Source organism: Tympanuchus pallidicinctus, unplaced genomic scaffold (assembly GCF_026119805.1).
Source record: "Tympanuchus pallidicinctus isolate F22 unplaced genomic scaffold, pur_lepc_1.0 scaffold3, whole genome shotgun sequence".
NCBI classification, from domain to species: domain Eukaryota; kingdom Metazoa; phylum Chordata; class Aves; order Galliformes; family Phasianidae; genus Tympanuchus; species Tympanuchus pallidicinctus.
Window position 1 is genome coordinate 82,036,663 of NW_026294747.1, and position 25,508 is coordinate 82,062,170.

Sequence of the window (25,508 nt, forward strand, 5' to 3'; positions counted from 1 at the left end):
TGAAAAGATCATTGTTTAGCATTCCTTATTGCTAGCTGGCTCTTAAAAATGCTTGAGAAGAAATATAGGAATCAATGAAACCATTCATTTTGAATTATTTGAGCACTGGTCACCTGAAAATAAATACATAAATATTATTCTTTCCTTCAGAGGTCTCTAATATTTGCTAATACATTTGGCATTTTCTCCATTATATTAAAGACGCAGGCTTGTTGTTATGCTCTATCAAATATCTCAGTTTCTGCTAGAACCTGTTCTTCCTTTCCAAAATAACTCTTTTTTTCCACTAGAAATCAGGTTGTCTCCGAACTATTGACTTTTAGTTCGAAAAGTCTGGAATAACTTGTCTGCACAGTGCACTGGAATATTAATGATTTTTTGCTTTAGTGTACAAAATCCTATGTTAAATTTCTGAAGAGCATCCTATTTTATCTTCTAGCGACACACAAAATCAGAGAGCTTTTCTGAGTGGACAAAGACACAGAGGTTTTGTCAAAGATTAATAAGTCCATGAGCAGATTGAGCCAAAAGAAAACGTAACATTTTAATCCATCTTTCATACTTCATAGCAATGTCTATCCTTTTCCACATTGCTGAAGGGCAGAAACAATTAGTTTGCCAACACAGAACTGGGGTGAAATCATTGCAATGTAGTAAGAGAAGCGTCAGTCACATTTGAGGTTGCATTGGCATGGTCCACTTAGATCTTATGTTTAATATTTGCCTCCTATCGTGTTTCATTTGTGTCACTGGAAGAAATCCATTGGGGACAGTTTCACAGGGAATTACAGCTTTTTTATGAGATTTCAAATTATATTTCCAGTCTGGACACTTTATCAAACATGTAACAGTTTGCTGACAACGTTCATGGCTTCAGTTCAAACACTCCACTTGTCACCTGGTTTCTGCTAGTGGCTTCCTCTGTCTGTTTCAAAAAGTTTAATCTGAGATACCCAGCAGCTTTCTTAGTAACGATTATATATAAGTCATTGTGCTGACAAATAATAAGCATCCACACTTCATTACATCAGGTAAATTCACAGATGAAAAATTAATTCAGCAGCCAATATTTCTAACATCATGAAGCAACACTGGCTTTAAGACAGCAGATTTCCTCACAGAGAATAAATAAATAATCCATAACACATGACTCTACTGTCAATTCTGGTATATGACTTTACTGAACTATATCTGTTAGGTTTATCACTGAATGGTGGCTCACTGGTGTGTGGGGCAAATCAGACTGCTAAGCTTTTTGTTTGTTATGTAGCACCAAATTAGGCCACCTTTACTTTCAATATACTCGCTATGGGCTACATTCGCAGTTGTATGCAGATCTTCAAATTTGCACTAGTGTAGTGCTGTTCTCCCTTGTGTTTCTGTCACCCACAACTAAAAATTATTAGCTAGGTGCTACAGTCTGCCTTACAGGGAGTGGAACGCAGAAGAGGGAGTGCAGCAGCAATGTCTCCGTATGGCAAAGGAGGCTCTGGGAGTAAATCCTGAGCACAGCATATTGCATAATAGGACTGCATATATGCATGTACCTTGACCTACTTGTTCAGCAGTATGTAGGCTGGCATGTGCACAGCTGTCTTTCCAGCAATTCAAAAGTGTTTCTGATATTATTGTTCGTGACTCAAAACAAATTTAGTTTTGCAATTTTAAAAGAGTGCAAAAATTGAGCTTGCAGTTGCATAAGTGATTAGATTCCATTATTAGTTTTTTGCTATGGTTTTGTAAATGGTTAAGAGAGAATTAAAAGCAACCATAATTTTTTTTTTATTTTAGTACTGTGGAAGAGCAAGACAAGAATAATTGCGTTTATGAAGAAGAAAGTACATGTGCTTATGGAAACAAATCCAAACAGTCAAGAGAGTGTGGAACTACCAAAGTACTAAGTGCTGTTAAACTACAGGCAGAGGAAGCAAATGGAAACTTAAATGAAAGAAGTGAGGAACAAGGATTAGTGAGAATGGTGCAGATAGGCTGATGGTTAGACTAGATGATCCCAGAGCTCTTTTTCAATCTTAATGCTTCTATGAGTAGCTAATCTCCCAATCTCTGGTGAATAAAGAAATTTTTTACCACTACTTGCTGCAAAAGCAATTATTTTGTCTGTGAACATTTAGTACACTGTACATATTGGAGGTATGAACAGATGCATTATTTGAATCATCTAAATATTGGATTTCTGTGATCATTGTCTGGCTTTAAATGGCCATGCAGTTACTGTCCAATAGATTCAAGATTCGTGGCTGGTTTATTGCTTGTTTCTGTTTACAGCCAAGGTTGCAAACCTCTCTCCTGTCATTGACAGAACCATTGCACTGTGCTTCTTACATTCAGTCTTCCATGCATAAGGACAAACAATGTTGTCCTTAGATGATCTAGAAAAGAATATGTATTTCATATATACCTGAATACCTAAATAAGTGTTCAGGAATTATTTTGTCAGACTGGCCACTACATTTCTTCAACAGAAAAAAATACCTCCCAGATCTGGAAGAAGGTGGTGGAGATAAGGGCAGAATTGCCTTCTCCAGCACCATTCCATTTGACTGCAGCCAGCTCACTAGCAGAAGCATCAATGGCACAATTACTTACAAATATCCACCTTGTCATAAGGTTTATAATCAGGTATGAAAATAAGATAGAAAATTCCACCCTTATATATAGACCTCATTTCAATTTGATGTATGTACCAATAACTTTCAGTTCTGGTAGCTACACAGAAGAGTATGACAAAGACTGGGTTTTCTGACTTGAATGTCTAAAGACTTCAGAGCCCAGGTTTTATTCAAATACGTGCTATGTGGTGTACATATAACAATACCAATAAAGTTATATAGAATTGCTAGTCATATGATTAAACCCCAGAGTTTTAATGGGAAAAAAAAAGTGTTCATAATTAGGATCGATGTATCTTCACACAAAGTCAGAAATATTATATTCAGCAGAATTAATACATATTTTTGTCAGTCACTGGAGTATAGTAACTTTTCATTAATTTGGCAGAATTTGCCCATTTTGCTGCTCTTCCCACTTCCTACTAATAAAAAAATATTTCAAATTTGACAGATTTCTCTATTACAATCTTGTGGCTGTTGATAAATTTGAAGTCAAGTTTGACTTAGACATTTTTTCTACAGTAAGAGTATCTCTGGGTAAGAAAAGCTCTAAATGTATGACATATACAAAGAACAAATAGGGGAAACAGGCCCTAAAAAATCATCCATCATGGCCATTTACAGCAGCTATGCATTCAAAATATCTGCTGTCTAGGCTACCTTATGGGTAACATTCATACTCAGAGCGTTAAGTTTCAGCAACAGAGAATAAAAGGTATTGGAAAACCATTTTGCTAGTGCTTTTGTTTTCTGTCAGCATCTAAATTGATGATAGCAGTGTAGAAACATCTTCCTATAGATCTAAGATGTTGTAGAAACACCATGCGGGAATAAGAGCTGATTTTTATTCTTTGAAGGACAAAAAATATATTCATGTGATTCAAGTGAGAAACCATTTAAAATATATTGTAGCTGTTGGGAGCTTGGGGTGGGTGAGCAACTGTGTTCTATCAGTCTATAGAATAGTCCCTGCTTTTTCTTTGAGCATCATGGCCCACGTTCATGATTACTGAGCTTATTTACTTTCTAATCAATGTGCTAATCACTTCCAGGGTAAGGGCTATTAGCAAGCCATTATAAGCTAACAGCAAGTAAATTAAATAGATGGAAAGAGCCACATGGTTTCTCATTTGCTTGGAACAGGAGCTCTGCAGGGGAAAGGTGCAAGGCTCAAAGCAGCCCTGGTAGTAAGTAATTTTGTGTAATGCTGGAGATGCTAAGTTTACTGTGTTGCCAAGCTTCTTTTGGGCTTCCTCAGCAGCTCAGAATAGTGATGTGTCATAGGTAGAAATGTGATTATGTGATGACTGTGCTGTGATTGCATTTCTTTTGCAACAGGACTGTATGCAAAGCTAAGTGGTTTGCCTGCTGAATGTTTATGTCTAGGACTGATGCAGCAGTTTGTAGGTAGGGTTATTCAGGGGTTGAGGGAATTGAGAGAAAAACTACTCACAACTTTTTTTTTTTTCCCTGGGAGTACTTCTTCCATCAGTACTAGCAGAAGAAATAAATGACGAATTATTGCCAAACTTTGTACTTCAGTCTGGACTATGTTCAGCTGTCTACTAGCTGCTTTCAGCTTCGGCTTTAGAGACAATTGCAAACAAAAATCATACAAAATTAAAATAAGTGTTTTTAGTGCTTACCAAGTTTTGTTTTTGCCTGAATAGGGGGCTTGGCTTATGGCTTTACCATATGATTAAGTTCTACTATATGTCTGAGTAGTGCGTTACTGGAATATCGTTGGCATTATCTGGCAGGTGTTCTGTGGATGCAAGAAGCTAAGGCATGTAGGCTAGAATTACTTGTTCTGACCCATTTAGAATGTCACAGGGAAAAATAGAATCAAATTCAGAAATACTACATCCATTTTTATATTTATTTTTTTATCAAATAACCTGAATTGTCTGTGGTTAAGGAAGATAGTTGGAACTCTTGAAACAAATATTTCTTCCATATTGCTTGAGCAGTGTGTACACTGTCTTTAAACTACAAGAGGCTAATTGTTTGTGCCTCCATATCTGAAGATTTCAGTTTTGTTTTGTTTTTTTTGTTTTTTTTTTTTTTAAAAAAAAAAAAAAAGGTGAAGTTGTTCAAATGAAAGTTTGCTAATAAGGCATGCTTGGAGTATTTTATTACTGCCTTTTCCCAAAGTCTCACTCTGGTTTTTAAAGGATTTAAATGATAACTGTGCTGTAACTTTCTTGACTATAATATTATTAATAGTAATAATAAGAGTCTTAGAAAAGTACATTTTATTAAAACTCAAGTATGCAGAGGTGGACTTGCTCTTCAGCAAGCAAGCTGAAAAGATCCAATTGTCTCTGATCAGCGCTAGTTGTGAACCCACTGCTGGTTGGGGTCTAATTAGGGAACTGTTAATTGCCTCATTTGTTGAGGAGAAGCTAGTGATGTGTAAGAGAATCCTCTGTCAGACATCTCAGTAAAAACCGTGAGTAATTCTTGACATCAGCAGTGTGGCCACAGCTGACTCAGCCCTATGCAATATCCATAAACCCATTAGCAAAATGATAAGATGATGAAATAGTCAGGAGTGCTCAAGAGAAAAGCGATTATCATTTGTTGAGGCACAAAAATAAGCGTGGTTTTACAACACTGATTTAGTGATCCTGGTAGACTGCAATTTTTCATTGAATACTATTCTCCTCCTCAACTCTTCTTCTGTGTTCAGCCCATAAGCCAGGTGCGTTATGACAGATCCATAGATGCTGACTGAGCACCAAGAGCTTCTTTACTGTCTTGCCAAAACAGGAACAAATTATCAAGTGGATGGGTCAACTGTGTACAAGAAACCAAATGAAAGGAGACTTATGGCTATGGAGAGCCCAGAATGTGTGGTAAAAGCTCACTTAGACTGGAATCTGGGATGGCACATGGGGTGGGTTAGGGGAGCAGAACTACTACCCAGGTGGAAAATTGTTCATAAAATGTCCAGACCAGCATAGGGTAAAATCTCCCACACTGGTATCTGAGAAAGCAGAAATGACTTCATTATCAGGAGGGACAATTTCAATGACAATACCTTTGTCATTTTGGGGATAGGTTTTCCAGAACTGAGAGAGAGGAAATAAATGGGTTGGTCTCAAACAACAATGACACAATGTGATGCTTGACATTTCTAGCATGTTTCTACATAGACATTAAGTTGTAATTGTAGTATGGCTTATACCAAATAACTGTTCAAAAAGGAGCTGCATTTTTGGTTTTGGAAATGTCAAAATTCATATGTTTGATCTCAAAAACTTCTGTTTGATTGTTACTTTACTGAAGTCAAGTATTTTCTTCAAAATACATAAGCTTTAATGGATACATTTTTCACTAGAAAAATAATACTTAAAATAAGGAATGATTTGGGATATTTTTATTCTCCGGATATGTCAAGATGCATTTGACTTATGAGGGACCATGCTGCTTTTTTCTATAGAAGTTATAGTGAATGCATGTTTTTCATGAATCAAGATGTGGTATACAGATGCTAATGTTCAAGTCATACTACTTCAAGTTATTGTGCATTTAGATCAGCTGACTTGTGTAATCTGCTGAAAATTAACTGCTCTAGCAACCTCACCATAACTTTTGTAGCTACAAAGCTAATGTATGCACCAGTGTTGGACAATATGGCCTTGGACAGCTGATAATTGGAATGAATTTTTTGACTGAAGGATGGTATGGTGTATATGAGCTCATAAAAATGAACAAATGTAATGAGTCTTAATAGCCAGTCTTTTCTAGTATTTCTTTCAATTGTAAAAGAAAAATTTTTGTTTCTTCTGTTGTGATTTCTTCACAGTGAGCAGTGAACCAAAAAATTACAATTCAGACTTCCTCCTGCAAGGTATTAATTTTCATAATATTTTAGGTTCTTTCAGAAACTGTGAAGTCTCATTATGAAGACTTGTAATTTACAATTCCTTCTAGCCAGAATCAGATAAATAATTACATCTTTAGTTATCAATTTCAGAGGCATACAAATGCATATACAACTTGCTTGTTGTAAAGAAATGTTTTTCTTACAGGTAGAATTAATCTGAAGAGTAACATTTGTGTTTTCAAGGCAAAAGTAGTTGTTGGTTTGTTTGTTTGTTTGCTGTGATATTCTACTGGAAGCTATATATAATTGCAGGATGGACTATTTATCCATGGCCCTTCTGGGGTGAGCTCTGATATCCACCCACAAGCAAAGCTGTCTCAGCTACTCTGCCAGGGACTGTCTTGCTGACCTGGACTAGTGTAGCTTGTGTAGTGTGCTTCAGCAACACATGTGTTAACTCTTTGACATGCTTCAACTGGAGCCCATGTTTTAGAAAAGGAACACATGTATGTTTTGTATCTGTAAGTACTGGAGGGTTCTTGCCTGTAAGTCATTTCAGTGTACCTTGAATGCTGCTAGTCACTCTATATTTCCAGTCTAATCTTGCTTGGATTTAGTGTTTGCTCTCTGACTCACTTGTGTCTCCACTGAAGAGACGCATCTACTTCTCCAAATGTGTCCAAGCTACCTTTACTTAAATGAAATTACCTTCTAAATATAACATATTGCCTTAAGCCATCATTACTGTTTGCTTCTCCTCTTTGTTACAGATCAGCCATGGCTGCTACCAGCCTGCTTTTCTTTTTATCTGTCTTTCTTTCTCTCTTTTCTTTCTGTCTTTTTTTCGTTAATACATACCTTCATGTTGGCTATGCAATGAACAAAGCAGACAAATAGATTTAAGTTAAAAAGCTCTTCTTTTTGATATTAGCTATTAGCTTTTAACCAGTCTGTAACAGTTCTCTCACTAAATACTCATACTGGACTGGGAGCAGGCAAGAGAACTTCCTTCAGATGCAGTAACAGCACAGAGCAGTGGGGAAATAACAGCACTACTCTGCTGCTAGAAGGTATGCTTTTTTTAGGCATGAAGACAGAGCAAGTTTTTCTGAACAAAATTTGAACAGATCAAGAAACAAGAAATCCTAATGCAAGACTTCCCATGAGTTCATGTTAGAGCTAGACTAGCTGCACTTGCCTATTCTTTATTACCTTAAAGGCTGATAACTCCCTTCTTGGGTCAAATAACTTCCTGCTTGAATGGTTATTGTCATGAGTTGTCATGTAATGGTTTTCCTACACTTTTCTTCTATTCTGAGATATGGATTTATTTTTTTTTTTAAGTAATCATCTGTGTTTTCTAGCTTTTTAAAGGTGCACTGATCAAAACTTAGATCAAGGAAATACTTTTCATTATGCTTACTGTTTGGTAATGCATGTTATCTTTGACCAAATGTGTTGAGATGATTGTGCACTCAGCAGCTGTCTCATTTGAACTGCACTCTCCCAGAGATTATTCTCGAATTGATTCTAGCATCTGTGGGACACGGAAGAGAGTTCACACAATGAAGCAGTTTGAATGCCAAAACATATTTCTGAAAGGCAATTAGACTTGATTATTTCCAGAGTTCAAAATTGTACCACAGCCGGCAGGATGAAAAAGCTACTGAGCTTAATAATTTCCTCCATACTGAGCTGGATAAGCAGTTTGAAAGTATCTGGAAAACAGTCCTTTCTGGTTGTCTGCTTTAATGAGCCTTTGAAATAATTACTCAAGTTTCTATTTTATACCTCAGAAAGTCTTCAACTTTATTGCCAAGTGGGGAAAATCCAATAGCAGGGTTAAAGCACCCTTATGATTCTGTGCTGTCTTCTTGTTAGTGTCTGTTTAAGAGTAAACACCTAGGCTGTGGGTTTTTCCCCCCTCAAAATAAATAAATAATGAAAAATTCTAAGCCCTGAAAGTATAACTAAAAGAGCTGGATGCTCAGAATCTTGGAATGCTAAGACCATCAAAAGTGAAATGATTTTTTCAGTAACCACTGAATAGATGTGTTATACTGTGGTTTATAAAGAGAAGGTCTTGGTAGTAACAAAATTTCATCCTTCAAAAAGTTTTGAAGAACTCTGTGTTTAGTAAGTCAATCAAAAGATTAAAAGATGATGGACAGCAAGAAGGATGAGTACAGTTATTTAGGAATAAGAAACAAGGACCTATACTACAGATCTGTGAGTACAAAATGCTCTGTAATGCTCTGTTTCCTCACTGACGTCTCTAATTGTATGTATTCATCACCCAAGAAAGTCTTACTAAAGTGACAACATTTCTTTCTAAATCTACAAACTGCTTTATGTGAATGTTAGAAGGTAAGCTTGGCTAGCAGAGGTAGCCTAAAAAGAGAAATGTTTTCATGTAGCAACATTAGAAATAAATTCAAACCGATTCCCATTGTCATGTAACCACGAGCAGCATCAGCTGTGGCCCTTATTCAAATGTAGTGAGTTCTTTCCTGGGAACATTGTCCTTATTAGGGACTAGAATGGTATCTGAAGTCACTGCTCTAGTGGCTAGGAACCACATTTAATTCCCAGCTTGCTTGATTAGATAAATTCTTCCTGGAATCTGAGCAGCTACTTTCTATTTAGCTATACTACAAAACAACAGATTAGGTGTGATGGAAACTTTGAAGACGAACCAAAGCAGATTGTTTATACTGGAGTATTATCATAGTTGTAAACTCATCAGAATTCATTAAACAGGTGGAATCCAAGATCCCTTAATATTCTGTTTTGATTACATCCTGGAGAAATTTCTTCTTGACTGATAAGCAAAGTCTTAATTATTCTCATTCTCATCTTCATTCATGTGGTATAGGGGTCAGACAGTGGATTATGGTGAACATCCTTGATAGTTCGTGATGGATACCAACTGAGGCATCTTAGAAATAGTAAGCCAGAAAAGAACATTGTATGTCTTAAGGCAAACCATTCATTTATCTAGAAAATCATGCATCCTGCACATCCGAGTGCCTCCTGTGTAGGAATGCGTTTGCATAATATCTGCCTATGGCCTTTTTCTGTCTTAGCACCTGGAAGAAAGTTAATTCAGCTCATTTCTTTGACTGCAGAGTGCACTCTGTAGCTTTTGCCCATTTGACTAAACATGTCTGTTAATAAAAGACTAGATTTTTCAATAGCATTTTATGTATTAGGTAATATAGTTCCAATTTTTAATACTTCCTCTAGCAGTTTTTAAGAGGCTAATTTCCAGTTTAATTAGAAACTTTAAAAAAAAAAAAAAAAAAAAAAACCCACAAAAAAATCACTGATGCAGGTTCTACAACCACTGAGGAGTCCTGGCTCTCTGTGAGGACCTTTTGTCAACACTCAGAACATCAATACCCTCTGCATCTATGCTGCATTAGTGCTTTACTATATATATTCCCATCTGGCCTACTGAAGTCTGTTGTTTCTGGGCAATGAAAACATCAGCATACAATTTTCTTGAAGTCCATACAAATGGACTGATGAGTTGATCTGGAAAACAGTAGTCCACACAAAGTATCTCTTCCACAAAATAGAATGCAACTGTCAGTTATGAAGAAGATGAAGTTTGGTACTGCATATGTCTTACTTCAGGAGAAAACTTTACGAATGTTAATTATAATTTTTCCCAACATGTGCATTTTCAAATGAAATAAAATCAGGTTTCAAGCCTTCAAAGAGAAGTCCAACTTCATGCACAGACTGGGAAATTCCTGAGATTGTTCCGTAGTCTGTCTCATTATTTCTTAGCTGTATAGAGTCCATCTGTATTTTTTTTCTTCATTTTTTTATCTTAGAGGTATTAGTACCTTTTGCAATGTGGTTATTTTCTGGAAATGTCTTTTAAATCCTGTGCTTGTAAGCTTTCTGAGAAATCTCTGAATCAAGGGTCTTCTCGTCATATGTCACTGTGTTCTCAAAAGATTCCCATGGTTCAGCATAATCTCTCAGAAGATACCATTATAACGCACGTATGTGAGGTATTTTAGTTGGAAATGATAGAGATTATTAATGTTTCCACATCTCCATTAAACCTCAGTCTCCATAAAACACTGGTTTTATGTAAAGCTGAACTAAAGGAAATGAGTCTACGTAAGAGGGACTCTTTCTCACAGAGAAATTCCCTTTAAGTTCACTGTTGACTGAGGCTTCTTGCCAGCGCATTAAGCTGTGTTGCAATGCAGTAGAATACAAAATACATCTGTGGCTGTATGACGTTGTTCTGGCTTGCTTCTTTCCACAGAATTGTTTTAAGGAAAGGGAATGTAAGAGGAAACTAATTAGCACAAAGAAATGCTAGAGATTAGCTTCCCTGGTCTGTTAAGACACAATTTTCCAAGTCGTGGAAAGCTGCTCCCACTACAGGAAGCATTTCCATCCAGCAGCTGTTTGCAGAGGAAGGTAAAAGATGTCTATGCACCTGGCTCGGTTGCAGTGTTTTATCTTCACAGGTGCTTTACCATACAGGCAGCAGTGAGAAACTAGCTCCCACAAGAGCCAACTGCTTGCTGTCTGTAGTAATGTGCAAAACAGATTTAATTCCATATCTGAAAAGCCTTGCTGATGTGATTCTTTTTTACAGATCTTAGTTAAGGATTCCAAATTGTGAACTATGTGGGACATACATGGGAAGGTGGTTTTGGAGGCTCGAGGTGGAGGAATATTTGATGCCACATTATAGGAGGCAGAGAAGCATACAGGAAAGAGCTGCTTATTGCTCTGAAGCAGAATAACTCAACTTGCAGGTACCTGCCTTTCACAGGATTTTTTTTTTTTTTTTTTTTTTCCCTCTTTTGCCAAATGGTTCAAAAATGCTGGGCTCTCCAAAGAGCAATTTTTGTCCTTTTGTGATGATAGGAAACCTACTATGTGATCTTGGTAGCAGTTATTTACATAAAGTGAAAGGGCAGGATTTCTGACAGCTTACAGTAAATTCAGAGAACTGGATGCTTATATTCCCCCAGAGGTCTCATACAATTCATCTTAGGAAGCATAAATTTGTTATTTTGAAATGTATTGCTTCTGTTGTATCCAGCCAGATTTCTGCGTATCACTGGGGAGTACAAAAATGTTGGCATTTTTTTTATACCAAATAAATTCTTGGCATTGTAAAACTGACAAATAGGGAAGATGAAATAACATAGACTTAATGGAAAGTAGAACTTATTTTAGACACTGCACTTAATTTGTTACTGGGTCTTATTTTAAAGTTGCTTCCTGGATGTTTTTTTTTATATTGCAAGTGAAATTTATTCTGTCTAGAATTTTGGTTTATACCACAAAATTCTAAGAATATTTTTTAACCTTCATGTTAATGCTTCATTGCTGTCAGTTGAAAGCCACCTTCCAGTGGAAAACATTTAATTGTAACCATTCAAGATCAAATCCTAAATCATTAGAGCAGGCCTAGGCAGTGTACACCTGGAATGTGAACATCTCTTCCACGTTCTGAAATTCATGGAGGTGGAATGAGAAGTGTTGCAGTACGCGCCCGTTCCGCTTTCCCAGGAGACCGCAGCTTGGCCAATTACTGAGGTGACACCAATATGATGAGCAGTAAAATGGCGTTTATTACACGTATTAACTACCTTATATAGCCTAATTACTTCGTCTACGCCCCTAGGGGCCCACATCACACATCAATCATTAGAGCAGGGAGGGAGCTTAGCACATCAGACCCCGCGGGGGGGTCTCGCAATTTCGCAGTTGCTGACAACAGAGAAGCCAGAAAGCTGTTGCCCACTGCTCATCAGCCGCAGCACCCAGTGGGTCCTAGGCTCATTGGGAACCTTGGGTTTGCTGCCTGAATTATCTGTTGGCAAACAGATGGCACTTCTGGCAAAGTGAGTAATGGGAGACTACAACTGCTCTTCCTACCAGATTTGTACTACTTAAATACTGGAGACTAGTAGTTTTCTTCTGTGCCCTAGTAAAACAAAGTGTTCCTCTGCTTGATTTGGGCATTTCAATTTCTTGCCTTCTCTACCACTGAACAACACAATAAAAAGTTAACAATGCTTACCACATAAGGGGAAAAATGGCTTTTATGTGTGTGGAGACAAGTCTTGACACTAGCCACTGTTGCCATTTTTTTAAGTGGGAATCCATAAAACATTTTGACACACCAGTTAAACATTTTTCAGAAAATTAAGTTTTCTAGTTCAAGAAAAAATTCTGAATACTGATTTAAAATAAATTTGTTACAGTAATAGTAAAACTTATCTTGAATATTACCATCCTACTTCACTTTGCTGCTTTTTGGTTGAGTTGAACCATCCCAAATAAACAACTACTAATAAAAGGGACTGAAATGTGACCCAAACTACTCCACAGAGCACTACTGGCTTTGCCCTGCTGGGAGAGCAGCTTTCATCCATCCACGTATCATGGAGATGAGTCCTACGCCTTCCTGAGTAGCTGGGCCTCACATTGCCTATTAAAATAACGTGTACACATTTCAGGCAGATTATAACATTGTGCCTCTAGAGCTGCTGCCAGTGATAAAACTGTAACTTGAACACAGTTGAAGTTATACATTTGTCTACATTGGATTTAAATTACTTGTTTTCCTTGGCACCTGTACTTGAACTACATGCTAAAATGAAGAGGAAATAATTGTGTTGGCTTTTGTTTTTTCAGTTCTCTGAACTTTGTTAAATGAAACAAATTGCGTCGCAAAAATCTTTCTGCAATGAAAGCTATCATAACAGCTAGTGTTTCAACTATTTATTATCTAATTACTATTAAATGTCAACATGCCATTGTGACACCTGAGCAAGACTCCATGTTGATATATTACGATGTTATACCCACTCCTTATTTATTCTTTTCACCAGCTGGAGTCCAGCTTGGAATGGAAGTTTTAATTTTGTATTCCAGCAAAACAGTTCACATCCCACCATCAACCTGACTTACTCTCATCTTCTCGCAAGTGCTTGAGTAGATGAAGATTTGCCTGCTATTTTCAGTCTGAGTCAGAGAATGCAATTCCTTATTATAATTGCTGACCCAGGAGATTATGACACAAAAATGAAAAAATAGCTAGATCTGATTCAGTCAGCCTTGAACCTGGTCATGCAAAATCAATCAGATTGTCTTTTATATAGCTTAGAAAATGAATGTTTTCAGACTAGCTGCTGAGGTATTCTTGCCAATATTATATCTGTGGTTAATTAAACCTTAATTAAATCCCTACTCCTGTCTGATAAGCCCTACAACAAGTAGGATGGAGGGAAAAACTGCAATCCACTGCAGAGGTCTCACAGGGAATCTAGTCCACCACCAAAACAACAGCACTCCTGAAACAGAACAGTTGTAAATCAGCTGCTATTTAAAATCAAGGACAGAAACATGACCTGATTTTGTTCAGTGTGAAGCCCATCAGCAGGATATGTCCATTCCAACTAAAAGTAGTCAAATAAAGAATCTCAACAACAAACCATTGTGAGTGGGCTAAAATTTTCAAGGCTGTAGGCAGAGAAGCCTTTGAGTCCAGCACAGATGTAGCCCATGCTAATAGACGGTGGGAGGAGATCTCCCTGCTCCATTTCATCTTTCTCTTATTGGAAAAATGGTTATGTACACTTTCTCCATGTACTCAGACTCCCTTTAAACACTACCTCTTGGATCTTGATTTATTTTGTCAAAAATTGCCTTGTGATAGTATCAAAGACGAGCCTCCTGTGTATGGAGTTTACAAAGACAACCATTTAGCATGCAACATAGCCTCTCAGGTGGTAGTTTTAGATGTAACGTGGCAAGATGGTGCCTTGAAGCTTATTGTATTCTTCGTTGGTGCTACACTCTCTTCCCCAAGGCGCAGTTTTCTCTTTCAAGTTTAAAATGCAATGATCAGATTATGAGTATTGTTTCCATCCTTAATTAATTTAATCAGTTTATCATAGGTCTGGATCAGGAGCTGCAGTACTTTCTCTGCTGTGCTTCATTTAGCTATATCTAGTGCAATCTCTGTATTTCCTTGGATGCTAAATAAGCCTGCAGCCAAGAAAATCAAAATCAGTGCAGAGAGTTACTCTCAGGCTCTGTGTTTTCAGATGGTTTGAAACATGCTTTACACCTGCTATTTTCTTCCCCATTTCTCCATCACACTGCACACTGCATGACCCCCTAACCTGGTAGCAGGAAAGCAATGCAATTTAATATTCAGAAAAGTTTCTTATTCTCTGCACAGTTAATATGCTGGCCTTGTACCTGGTTTTGCTATCTTACCTTTCTATTCACCGCTTCTTCCTGTCTAGACTTTCTACAGCATTCCAATGTTTATTTTAATTGAAGTCTTTAGTGTTATTTGAGATATCTTTGGAGGCATACATGTAACTGAGCACCTCTGCAGATGTCTCCAAATGGCAATCTCCAAACAATTCTTCCTAGAAATGTCCAGCTCATCAGTTTTCTTTCAATTCTGCAGGGTAAGTGGAATTCTACTATTGGCAATAAGTTGCTTTATCTATTAACGCTGCTATGACTCAATTTCCCGTGCAAAGAAAGGTAGTTTCCATATGCTGGATGCTATTATACTGTTTCCTAGGATGCTTTTAACAGAAACCCAAAGGTCTTTCAGCAAAAGAAGTCCTGCTGATTGCCTACAGGTAGGGATGAAGGGGCAGATAGCTACAAATTTCAGCTGAAAACAGTGACAGGAACAAAACCGATGTAGAAATTTGCACCCATTTCTTATTCCATATCTGTTGTTTGCTCTTACTTGCTTTTTTTTTTTTTTTTTTTTTTTTTTATACTGAATCTCAAGGGACATAGAAGATATGGGTCGATGCCATGCCCTGATACTCTCCTACATGATGCATGGCTGAGCTGGAGATGGTCAGCTTTTTGATGCTTCGTGGTTAAGAGGTAATCCAGAGTGAGCAAGCCCTGAAAGAAATAAGTAAAGGACAATGCTCCTAAAACTTCCATACTTCACTGGAACAGTAATTCTGCATTAAACTTAATGTTGCGAAACCTCTTCTTTCCTGCTGTACAGGAGAATTGGCCAGTGAATGAAGGAAGATTATGCTGACAGACAGTGTCACCTCATAAACCTCATTGAAGGACTTCTTTGCCTTAACTTCATCAGTAAAATCGAGATAAATAGTGTTGTTGAGAGGAGCTAAGAATTAAGTGCCTACATTCCTCCTAGTCTTTCCACTAAATCCCTGCAAAGAGATTACCTCCCCATACCACACCCCTGTGACAGAAGTGTCTGAAATGACCAAGAATTACGTCAGGGTTCACTGTTGTACACACTGCAGGGAAAGAGGATCACTGTGAATGAGATGCCTCAGAAGCAAAGAAATTACTGGATGAACAAATTAACATTTCTTCAAAAATATGGAAGTTCATGAGCATGAGTGAGGTCTGAAGGCTAATAGGGAGAGTAACTGGAGGTGAAGAGAGAATATAGATCTGGCTGTGACATACACTTGGAGACCTAAATTCCATTTTTTTGGGGGAAAAGCTGTATTCCTAATATGTCTCATGTGTAACTGTCATCTGTTTTTACAGGTAGGTTTGAGTCAGGAGAGGAAGTCATCAAGGGATTAAGTAAGAATCTTGTCAAAACCATGTTCCTCTCAATGTTTGTGTAGCAGTACAAGGACATTTTGTCCAAGTTTCAATTAGCGTAACTCTGTAATAGAACATTTCACCCAAGGATGTCAAAAGAGTTCATAAGATTATCCTTACAGTCTTTCTATGATGTGATCTAGGGAATTAAAGCCAATTAAAAATGTTCCAATGATATTAATTTCTATTGGATTATGTACACTTTGCAGCATTAGAAAGTTTCCTCTTATTTTGTCTCAGGAGCTCAAATTGCTTTCAGAGAGAAAGCTGCCATGTGGTGTGGAGCCAACCTTCAGCATTCACGACATAACCCTTTGCAAAGCTGGAAGTCTAAAATGGCAGCCAAAGGGGAACTGAACAAGACTGCCAAGTCTGAAAGAGTTCTTGGTTGCACAGAAGGAAACCTAGTGACAGAGTCCCCGGGAAAGAGAGTTCACTGTCATTCTGAAAGGCTGAAATAAATCTGCAATTCTCGTTCTATGATGATAGAGTACAACAGTGTTTCTGATGAAAAGCTTTTCTCTGTTCATTCCAGGTTAACCTCCTCCTTTCTTCTCACAATGGGCAAAAGAAAGCATCACCAACATCTTTAACTTTTCCAAAACCTCATGAGAAACAGGGGATATAGCTAGCAATAAAAACTTAATATAAAAAAATAATATCAGCTGAAATTATTTCTTTGATGATGAGAGTACAACCCATGGCACCTTCATTTTTAAAAGGCCACCTTTCTTTTACAATGTGCTAAAAAAAATTCTTTTAGTAAGTAAATAAAATTCATCATTAATGATTCTTGAATTAAATTGCCCTTGGACTAAAAAATGACAATCTTTTCCACTGCTTTATTGTAGGAATGGAGACTTTTGATTTACTAATAGGTGATTAAAAAAAACAAAAACCAACAGGTTCTTAGAACTCCAGTTTCCAGGAGTCATGTTCAAATCATAACGTGCCCAGGTATAAAGAACCTTCTCCAAAGAGACATTGTATAATTTTATCTTCTTCAGCTTTGATAAATTTGCACATGTCCTTACATCAACTCCAATTTTATTTTTTTTCTTTTTGCCTCAATGTATGCTTTACTACTCTGCTGTAATTAATAGTATTAACACTAATTACAACACATAAACCTGATAATTTCTACTAGAAGCAAGGAACAGTCACATATTTGACAGCCACTGTGCTTTGACATATATTAATTATGCTTTATATTCATATTTAACAGCATTAAAATCTCACTAATATGTAATTTTAAAATGCTAATCATCTTACTTTTGTGTAAGATAGATCAAGGCAAAGTTGTAGCTGACTATTTGCAGGTGGCTGGAATCTCTAATAATTATAAGGAACCAGAGTGACAAGTCCCGCTTATAGAAATCAAGTCAAAATAAATGCAAAATAAGAAAAAAATATGACTTTGAGAATTGTTGCTTGTAATACTAGTTCTGGAAGCATAATTTGCTGCTAAAGTGATAAGGTAGACTCATGGATACACTGCATGATATATGGCTGTGCTGAAGTAAATATTTGGAAATTATCATTTTTTTCTAGTGTTTCTTTTGGGAAGAGAAGTTACCCAAATAATCTTTTAAACTGAGAAAATATTTCGTTGATTCTTTTTTAGTTTAGGAACCAAAGCATTGTGACTGAATACTCTTTCTCACTCTTTAAAGGCTTTTACGCTCTCAAAAGAAAAATTTTTCTGCCTTGTATCTGAGAAAAGATTAAAAAAAAAACAAAAAAAAACCTGAAAAGAGTTTACAAGTGTCGGAACCATATCACAGAAGTAAAGTACAGAGGCAATAGTCAGCACACTGGTGCAATCATTCTTAAATATATGTAGTTAAATTAATTGGATCAGAATCAAATGTGGTGCATAGAGTGAACTTGGAATGAGTAAAGGAATTCCTCAACTTTTTGTACTGTTTTTACTGAAAAAGAAGTCCAATTCTCCAAAAACCAGGCTCAGAAAAGGAAATGCTCTGAGCATTATCTGGCATGCAACAATGGATGTGATCCAGCAGTAGGGCTATGGAACATGCATTTGTTTCAGATTTCTACAAAGCTCTGAAAACTGCTCAAGAAGTTGCAATGGAAACTAAGAGCATTTAACAAAAGAAATCAAAAAGACAAAAAATGCTTAATAGCATAAATCATTTTTAAATACTTCATCACTCAATCATCTGTCCCCATACTCACAAAGTAGCCTAATGACCTTTTACAAAGAATGTACAGTGAATATTGTTATTAAAATATACAGTAATGACCTCAGCATAGTCATGGGAATATATTAGCATTAGACTGATGATTTAAAGGTGAAAGGAACTTCAAAAAATACATTTGGATGTTAAAGAACAAGATAAGGGGAACGTGTAGTAAAGTGCTAGAACAATAATCTGAACCATATTAAATTTAGGCTTATGCAGACACACAATCTAAGAAGGTAAATTGCAGTTCATTCACTGACAAATGTTCAGATGAGAAATTTTTTGGAAAGAAGGGCATCCAGCTTAGATGTTTGGAAGAGATCACTTTATCAGGCTCTAGAGTCTTTAATCATTTATTTTATATGTGCAGTGTGTAGAATTGCAAACTCATGTTTGTTTTTATATTGAAAATACTCCCTTATCTGTTCTGTTCTTAACACACTTCTCAGCTGTTAGATCCATTTGAGTTTTTGTAATTTTTCTGTTCTTTTCAAGCTGCTAAGAGGAGAATTTCCTCTCTGTATTTGCTTTGATTGATTTTTTATTAAGAAATGTAATCAGAGTGGTTTGGATGCGTACCAGAAAGTTAGTTTATAAGAACTCAAGAACTGATGAGGAGCTGCTTTCAATAAATAATGATAACAACCAATGGTCACGATCCAATCCTTGTGCTCTGAAACTAGCATTGGTATTTGTCTCTTCCAAATACAATGTTTGAGCACTGAGCTATTTGCTTTAAGATTGATTTTTATTCAAGGAGCAGAGGCATAACTGGACCACATTGCAACAGAATTCATCTGGCACATACTGTGTAATGAGAGAAGTTGGGCCTTCCACTCCTCTAGTGAGGAACTTGTACTCCGTGTTCTGCTTCCTGGTGTCTATTAGCTATTCAGTTCATTGCCACATAGACAGATGAGTCATTTTCATTTATGTCACCAAGTAGCAGTAGACTTGTCCCCATGTCCAAATTTAAGCTCTAATGAATGAGTCAGTAAGATAGTTGTCTCTGTCTGATGCCCTCCATAATCCTGCAGTATCATATCTGAATATCTGCATAGCTTGAGGACAGGGTTGAAGAAAAGAGCCCACTTTCTGACAGAAGGGTGACAGGAAGAGGGATAGTCTGGATCTCCCTGGTATTTGCTGTGAGACTAAAGAGCTACACACAAACAGCACTATGTCATCTTTCTGAGGCATGCCTGGACTGTAGTCTGAGCATATCAATAGGATGTCAGGAGGATCATTGGACCAAAGATGAAGGCTCTGACAACAGTCAAATGTATCCTAGATGCGTCCTTCTGTGCCCTTGACAGAAATGTTTAAACTGAGCTGCTCTCATTTCCTGTGAGACATTCTAGGCAGCTTTGACACGTGTTGATTATTGTTTAATTCAGTTTTATTTTACTGTGCTGTCTACCAAAGTGTATTTTTTGTGGCTCTTTTGTCATTATCTTTTTGTTATAAGGAATTCTATATCTACTTTTTCTTTAGCTGGACAGTTTTTTTCTGGTTTTAAAGATGCACTGTGTTTGGCATTCACACAGTCAATGAAGAAAACCTGGAACATAACATAAGCTGCATAGTGGGTTTTATTTGTTTGGCATTCTAAGTATGCCACTTTGAAAGTTTGCTCTATAAGATCACAGCAGAACACAGCAACCTTCTGTATAACTTCATTTGTAAGACTTATTCTTCTCTATACCAGCACATCTGGAAAAATGATAGAATTGATGTGGTTTAAGATTGAATGATGTTCTCACACATGTTGGGTCCACTATAGACATAAATTCCCTTCTCTATCAAACTAAGAAGACATGAATAATTAGTTGAGAAGAAAAAGAAAAATGGCTGCTTGTTTTTTTAGAAGAGAGATTGCAAAAGCAAATACTCACTATAGGTTAAGTACACCAGAATGTCAATACTTGGAGTACTTCAGTACTGATGTGAGTGCAGCAAAAGAATATATATGGAGAGTAGAAGTAGCAATAGTTTTGATTACCATGCAGCTAAATATCATGGATTGTAAGAGAAAATCTCTGTAAGGTTTATGGAAGTATGGGAAGACAATACCACCTCTGACTACTCTACATTTAAAAAAAAAAAAAAAAAAAAAAAAAAAAGCCACCAAAAACTTAGAGAATGCAACTTTAACAGACTCATAAATAGAGCAACCAAAGACAAGCCATACTTGATTACCAGATTAGTAATCCAACTCCGCAATTTTATAGAAAATGGTATCTGGGTTACTGATAGCAGTGAGTTTGAAGTATTCTGTAATCAAACACAGAACATATTTTAAGAATTTGTTGTCAGTGCCTGCTGGGCAGAAAAACTCCTCTTCAGAAAAACTGTATGCAGACTTATTGCAAAGATTAGAATTGAAAGACAAAGTAAACATCAAGCAAGTGTTTTGTCTACTCAAGACCTCAACCACTCCATCTCTAGTTCCTGGAGCACACTTTTAGTTCTGCAGACTCTACTTTGAAGGAAAAAGTCATAAATAACTCTTAAGTTTAACTGAAGATTTTACAGTCATGAAGGACCTTAATGACAAATGCTTCTTGATTACTATTGTGTCATACCTACAGCTGAAAGCAGTTTGATTTCTCACTTTAATTCCCACAGCACATCATTTGCACTAAGTCATCACCCTAAATACATGGGCTGATTATACTGCTAATCAAATCAAACCTATTTCCCATCTTGGAGATCTGATTCTTCTTGTGTACAGTTCTGATACCTTGAGTTTCTTTGGGAAGAACTCTTCCATTTCTTTCTATCTTAGCACTGATGTTATTCTCTTCCTCCTCCTATTTCTCTAGAGAAACAGATCAATAAAAGCACATTTCTCTCAACTAAGCCCACATCCATTGCTTGTATTTGCAATTTCCCATTCACCAGTGTGTTGACGACACTTGTTCCTGGTGTTTTCCTTCTTGTTGGTTTCATTTTCCACACGGAATTTTTAAATAGCTTGTAACCATTTTGTTGATTGCGTGAGGCTTGGACTTGCATCCTGAGTGACTCAAAAGTAGCTTTATACAAGAATTCTAAGCAGGGATTTTCCCAGTCATAGCAGGTTTGTTTTTTCTTGAGTGCTGCTCCACCTGTTCACTTTTTATTATGGGGAAAAAAAATAAAATAAAAAAATTGTCCTTTTAAATGTCTTGCACTTTGTTAGTAATTAAACCTTACCATAACATTGATGCCATTTCTCCAACAGGCTGTTGGCTTTATGTTAGCACTCAAGAGGTGAGAAACAGTGACATTACACATTATGCTTCATGCTGATTGCATCTCTTGAACATGTGAAGTGCCTCTTGCAGCCAGTTCAACTCTAACAGTTCTGCAGTGAAGACATTAATGCCAGACTAGACTTTTTCCTTCAGCTTTTCTAGAAAGTCTTTCCATTCTGCAGTTGTGCCTCTTTACTTTTTATGCTGATTTGGCTGTGGCTGCAGCTCTACGGCTGTCTGCTTCTTATTCCCTTCCTTCTCCAGGTTTAACTTCAGGCACAGTATTTGAATCTTGCAAGTAGCTTTACTTCTTGCTCCAAGAATCCTGAATGCCACTTTGCTCCTAAAATAATAAATAGCAACATTCTCTAGTGTCTGCTTCTGGGTAGCTAATTTTGGGCTTCCCAGTCCTTGTCTATCTGAGCCAAGAGGCTCTGCACAGAGCAAGCTAAAAAAGCCTTTCCAGTGAGATTTTGAGAATCCACCTTCATCTGTTAATATGCTGCTCCCTTCAGTGGCAGAATCCAGAAAGTATATTTCCGATGTGAGGATGTTCTTGTGTTTATGCATCCCATTCTTTTGACTTTTTAATGGCAAATTACTGATTGAATGAGAATGCACATCTCATGCCTGTTCAGTACAGTGTTATACATACCTATAGTTAGCTGTTACAGATAATTTACATGCATTGTAGGTAATATAATCACTCTTAATACCTGGGGCAGCACTGATATCCAGTACCTGTTACTGAAAGTTCTCCTTAGCAGAGACCCTTTCCTGTTACACATCCAAGGTCATGCAAGTCCTTGTTGACCTCACAACCTCTCTAACAAAAACACTATGGAACAGAGATAAGAATCTTCACCGCCTGCTGAACACAGTTTGGCATTGATTTTATAGCTTATCCTTGCTACCTTCATATTAGGAACAAACCAACTCATCTATTTTTTCTATTATGTTATCATTCAGCAGCTTCTCATATTTGTGCTATTTGCACAGGTTCTCATCATTAATCTTTGCTTCTTTGTGATGACTCATTGCCAGCTTTTGTTTGTTTTGCCACTAAATAAACTTTAATGCACTCGATAAATATATGAAATATTCTGAAATGAATTTTAAAAAAGACCAGTCATACAAAGATTCCCTGAAAGTATATAGAATGCTGTTGTGAAGTAACTTATTGAATCCTCACATTATCTTGTAAAGACTTTTTTGTCCTTAGGAAAGTCCTTTATGCCACCTTTACAGAAGGCTTGATTTCCTTCACCTGGAGAAATGTTACTTTTTCATGTTTCTTGAACCCACTGATCTGCTGTTGTTCTCTAGAGATCAGACAGAAATTTTCCAATAGTTCTGCACTAAGCTCAGTCTGTTTCCATAGTATCCATAAGAACAAAAGATATGTAACTGTGTCATAATTTTAAAAAGAAAAATGATCCTAGATATTGGATGAACTTTGTATTTTCATCTGATAAGTCACAACAGACCATAGAAAATCCTTCTTATTATTATCTAGGCAGTAGCCACTCTCCAGTTTAAAAGGTTTATAGCTCTGAGGAAATACTTTGCCTTGCTCATAGAAATAATATGTGGTTGAGGTTCAGGAGCCATCCACTGGCTTAAGTTACCTATATGTCCATTTCAGAGATCTGTTAGGGGTTGAGAAATATATCATTTATTCATCGCCGAGAAAAGGACCAAAATGAATTCGTAGTGTCCATTGTCTATAATTAATTAGATCCTTCATACCTTGAGATAAGCTGCCTTGATTCTCAGTCAGAAAGCCTGAAGCAAGTCTATTTTTCATACACAGACAACTCATATATTAAAGTGTTTGTAGGCAGGACCTTGGCAAGACAGGTATTGGCTTGTGTTCAGGTTTTCTTTGTTTTGTGTCTTATGTGTAGGTGGCTGATTACAGCAATCTCATACAGGAGTTCTATCATTTTTGTATCTACATGCAGCAAATGGCAGGAAGGCACGTTCATCCCTGAGCTCTCAGTAGGGAATTCTTCGTATGCATAATTTTCTAAGTCCACAGATGGCTGTGCAGTAGTATTAGCAAAGTGCCACTTCTCTGCAATAAGTCTTGTAGGAGAGCCTGAGCTAAACATACTGATGCTCTTTCTGTCATGAAGTTTCTATTAAACCTGTTGGCTGCAACACTGTTATGTGACTTGAAGTACCTCCAAAGCTCCTTCATTTGAGAGTCTGCATTCTTTGAAAAACTTAAATACGTATTTCTAAAGTTGCATTTCTGTCCATTTCACTGTAATTAGCAAATACATATGAATCTAACATGCATGAGTGAAATATTAATCTATTTGTTAAAAACACGCAACAAAGTATTAAGAGTATTTCTTTCAGCTAGCTACTGTACAATAAAACAGAAGTCAATATGCTCTCTCCTGAGCTCCCTCAGACCTGACCACAGTAGACAGCCCTTCCAGTGTGTTTGCTGTCTATTTATCAGTCACATTTTCCCAGAACCTGAAGGCAGTCTCACTTTTGCATTGTAACAGATTGTATCACTTCAATATTCACTGGGCATGCCAAAACGTATTTCTCCTTTTCAGAAATAAATACTTCATTTCTTCCGCAACAATGAGTGCAAATGTGATTATAGAAATGCTGATACAGTTCGATACAGTTCTGAGAATGCCCAGAGTAACAGCCTCTTGTAATAAGAGCAGTTCCTTGCTGAACTTCCAAGCAGATGCTGGGGTTTAGGCAGATAGATTGCTATACATTAATCAGTATAGGTGTGTATATCTCTGGGAGCTAGAATTGAGTGCTCACTTGGAATTAATTTCCTGCAATACCTTGAGTGAAAGAACTCAATTTTTTTCTTTCTACATCACTGATTGCTCTTGGAGATGGTGTACATTCATTTCTAAGGTGAAAATAAATATCACTTCCACACATGCCTTGCCCAATATGCTGGCAATAGTAGGCTGCATGGCTATAAGTACAGTATCAGCACAGCAGAGGGAAAGCAACACTCATCCATTTGTATGATAACTGAGAACAGCAAAGGTTTCCATATAAATAACATCAAAACCAGCATTAGAAATGCTGCGTTGCCTCTGCCATACTTGCATAAGAGGAACAAAAGACAAGAGGGAGGTAACAGCAAAACTTCTCCAAAAGCAGTCTCTGTCATGATGCAAGGCTCTTTTAGCATGCTGATGGGCCTCTGAGCTGACCATTTTCTGTCTCCAATTGTTACTACCACCTATTTTGTTCCTGCAAATATTGGTGCAACTCTTAATCCCTTTTAGTTGGAAAAAGAAAAATCACAATATGTCAATGTAATAAGAAAGTGCCCATGTGAGAGAAGCATACCTGCTTCTCTAATGCCTCTTTTAATAATGTGATAGCAAGTCTAATTATTAGACTTGCTATCTGCCATTTTTGATTAACAGATCTTAATCAATCTGAGGGTCTTTGGCTTTCCTTTGGAAATAGGCAGCAGAAAGTCAGCATAATGGTACAATGTGATGGAAGTACAGCCATAATAGCAAGGTGGTAAAGTCTTTGGCTGCAACAGATAAGGACCAGCCCAAATACAGCAGCTATACATGCAGAAACAAAGGAGAAAAACAAACAAACCCAAAAAACCCTTACCTTTGAAAGGCATCTGATACACAGGAATCTCAAGCAAAATACCCTTGTGTCCACTGCCAATTCTTAAATGAGGTCTGGGAAGGGAAGGATCCTGGCTGCACCCCTTCCAGTCACTCAGAAGCATTGCTTGCACCTGAGCTCCTTTGGGTTGGCCCTGCCTTCCCACCAGGTGTTCAACCACTGGTTCAAGCCCTGACTTAGCATTTCTGCTGCAGTCAGATATTCAGATGAATGGAAGGGGTGAAGGGGGGAGATCTACCTTGAGAAAACTTCTTGGGAATGTTTTTGTTGAAAATAAGAATAATCTTAGTCAAAAGTTAAAACCAAGGGAGCTGATCTGCAATGAACC

The 25,508-nt window shown here is 37.1% G+C and overlaps 1 long non-coding RNA gene across 1 annotated transcript; it reads right to left on the minus strand.

The window, feature by feature from the left end:
• Nucleotides 1–18,226: 18,226 nt before the first annotated feature.
• LOC128085284 (uncharacterized) lies at nucleotides 18,227–25,216 on the minus strand. The gene is made up of 2 exons (XR_008208875.1): nucleotides 25,160–25,216; nucleotides 18,227–21,875 (listed from the first exon to the last, which is right to left on the minus strand). It is a non-coding gene; the product is annotated as an uncharacterized LOC128085284 (long non-coding RNA).
• Nucleotides 25,217–25,508: the final 292 nt, after the last annotated feature.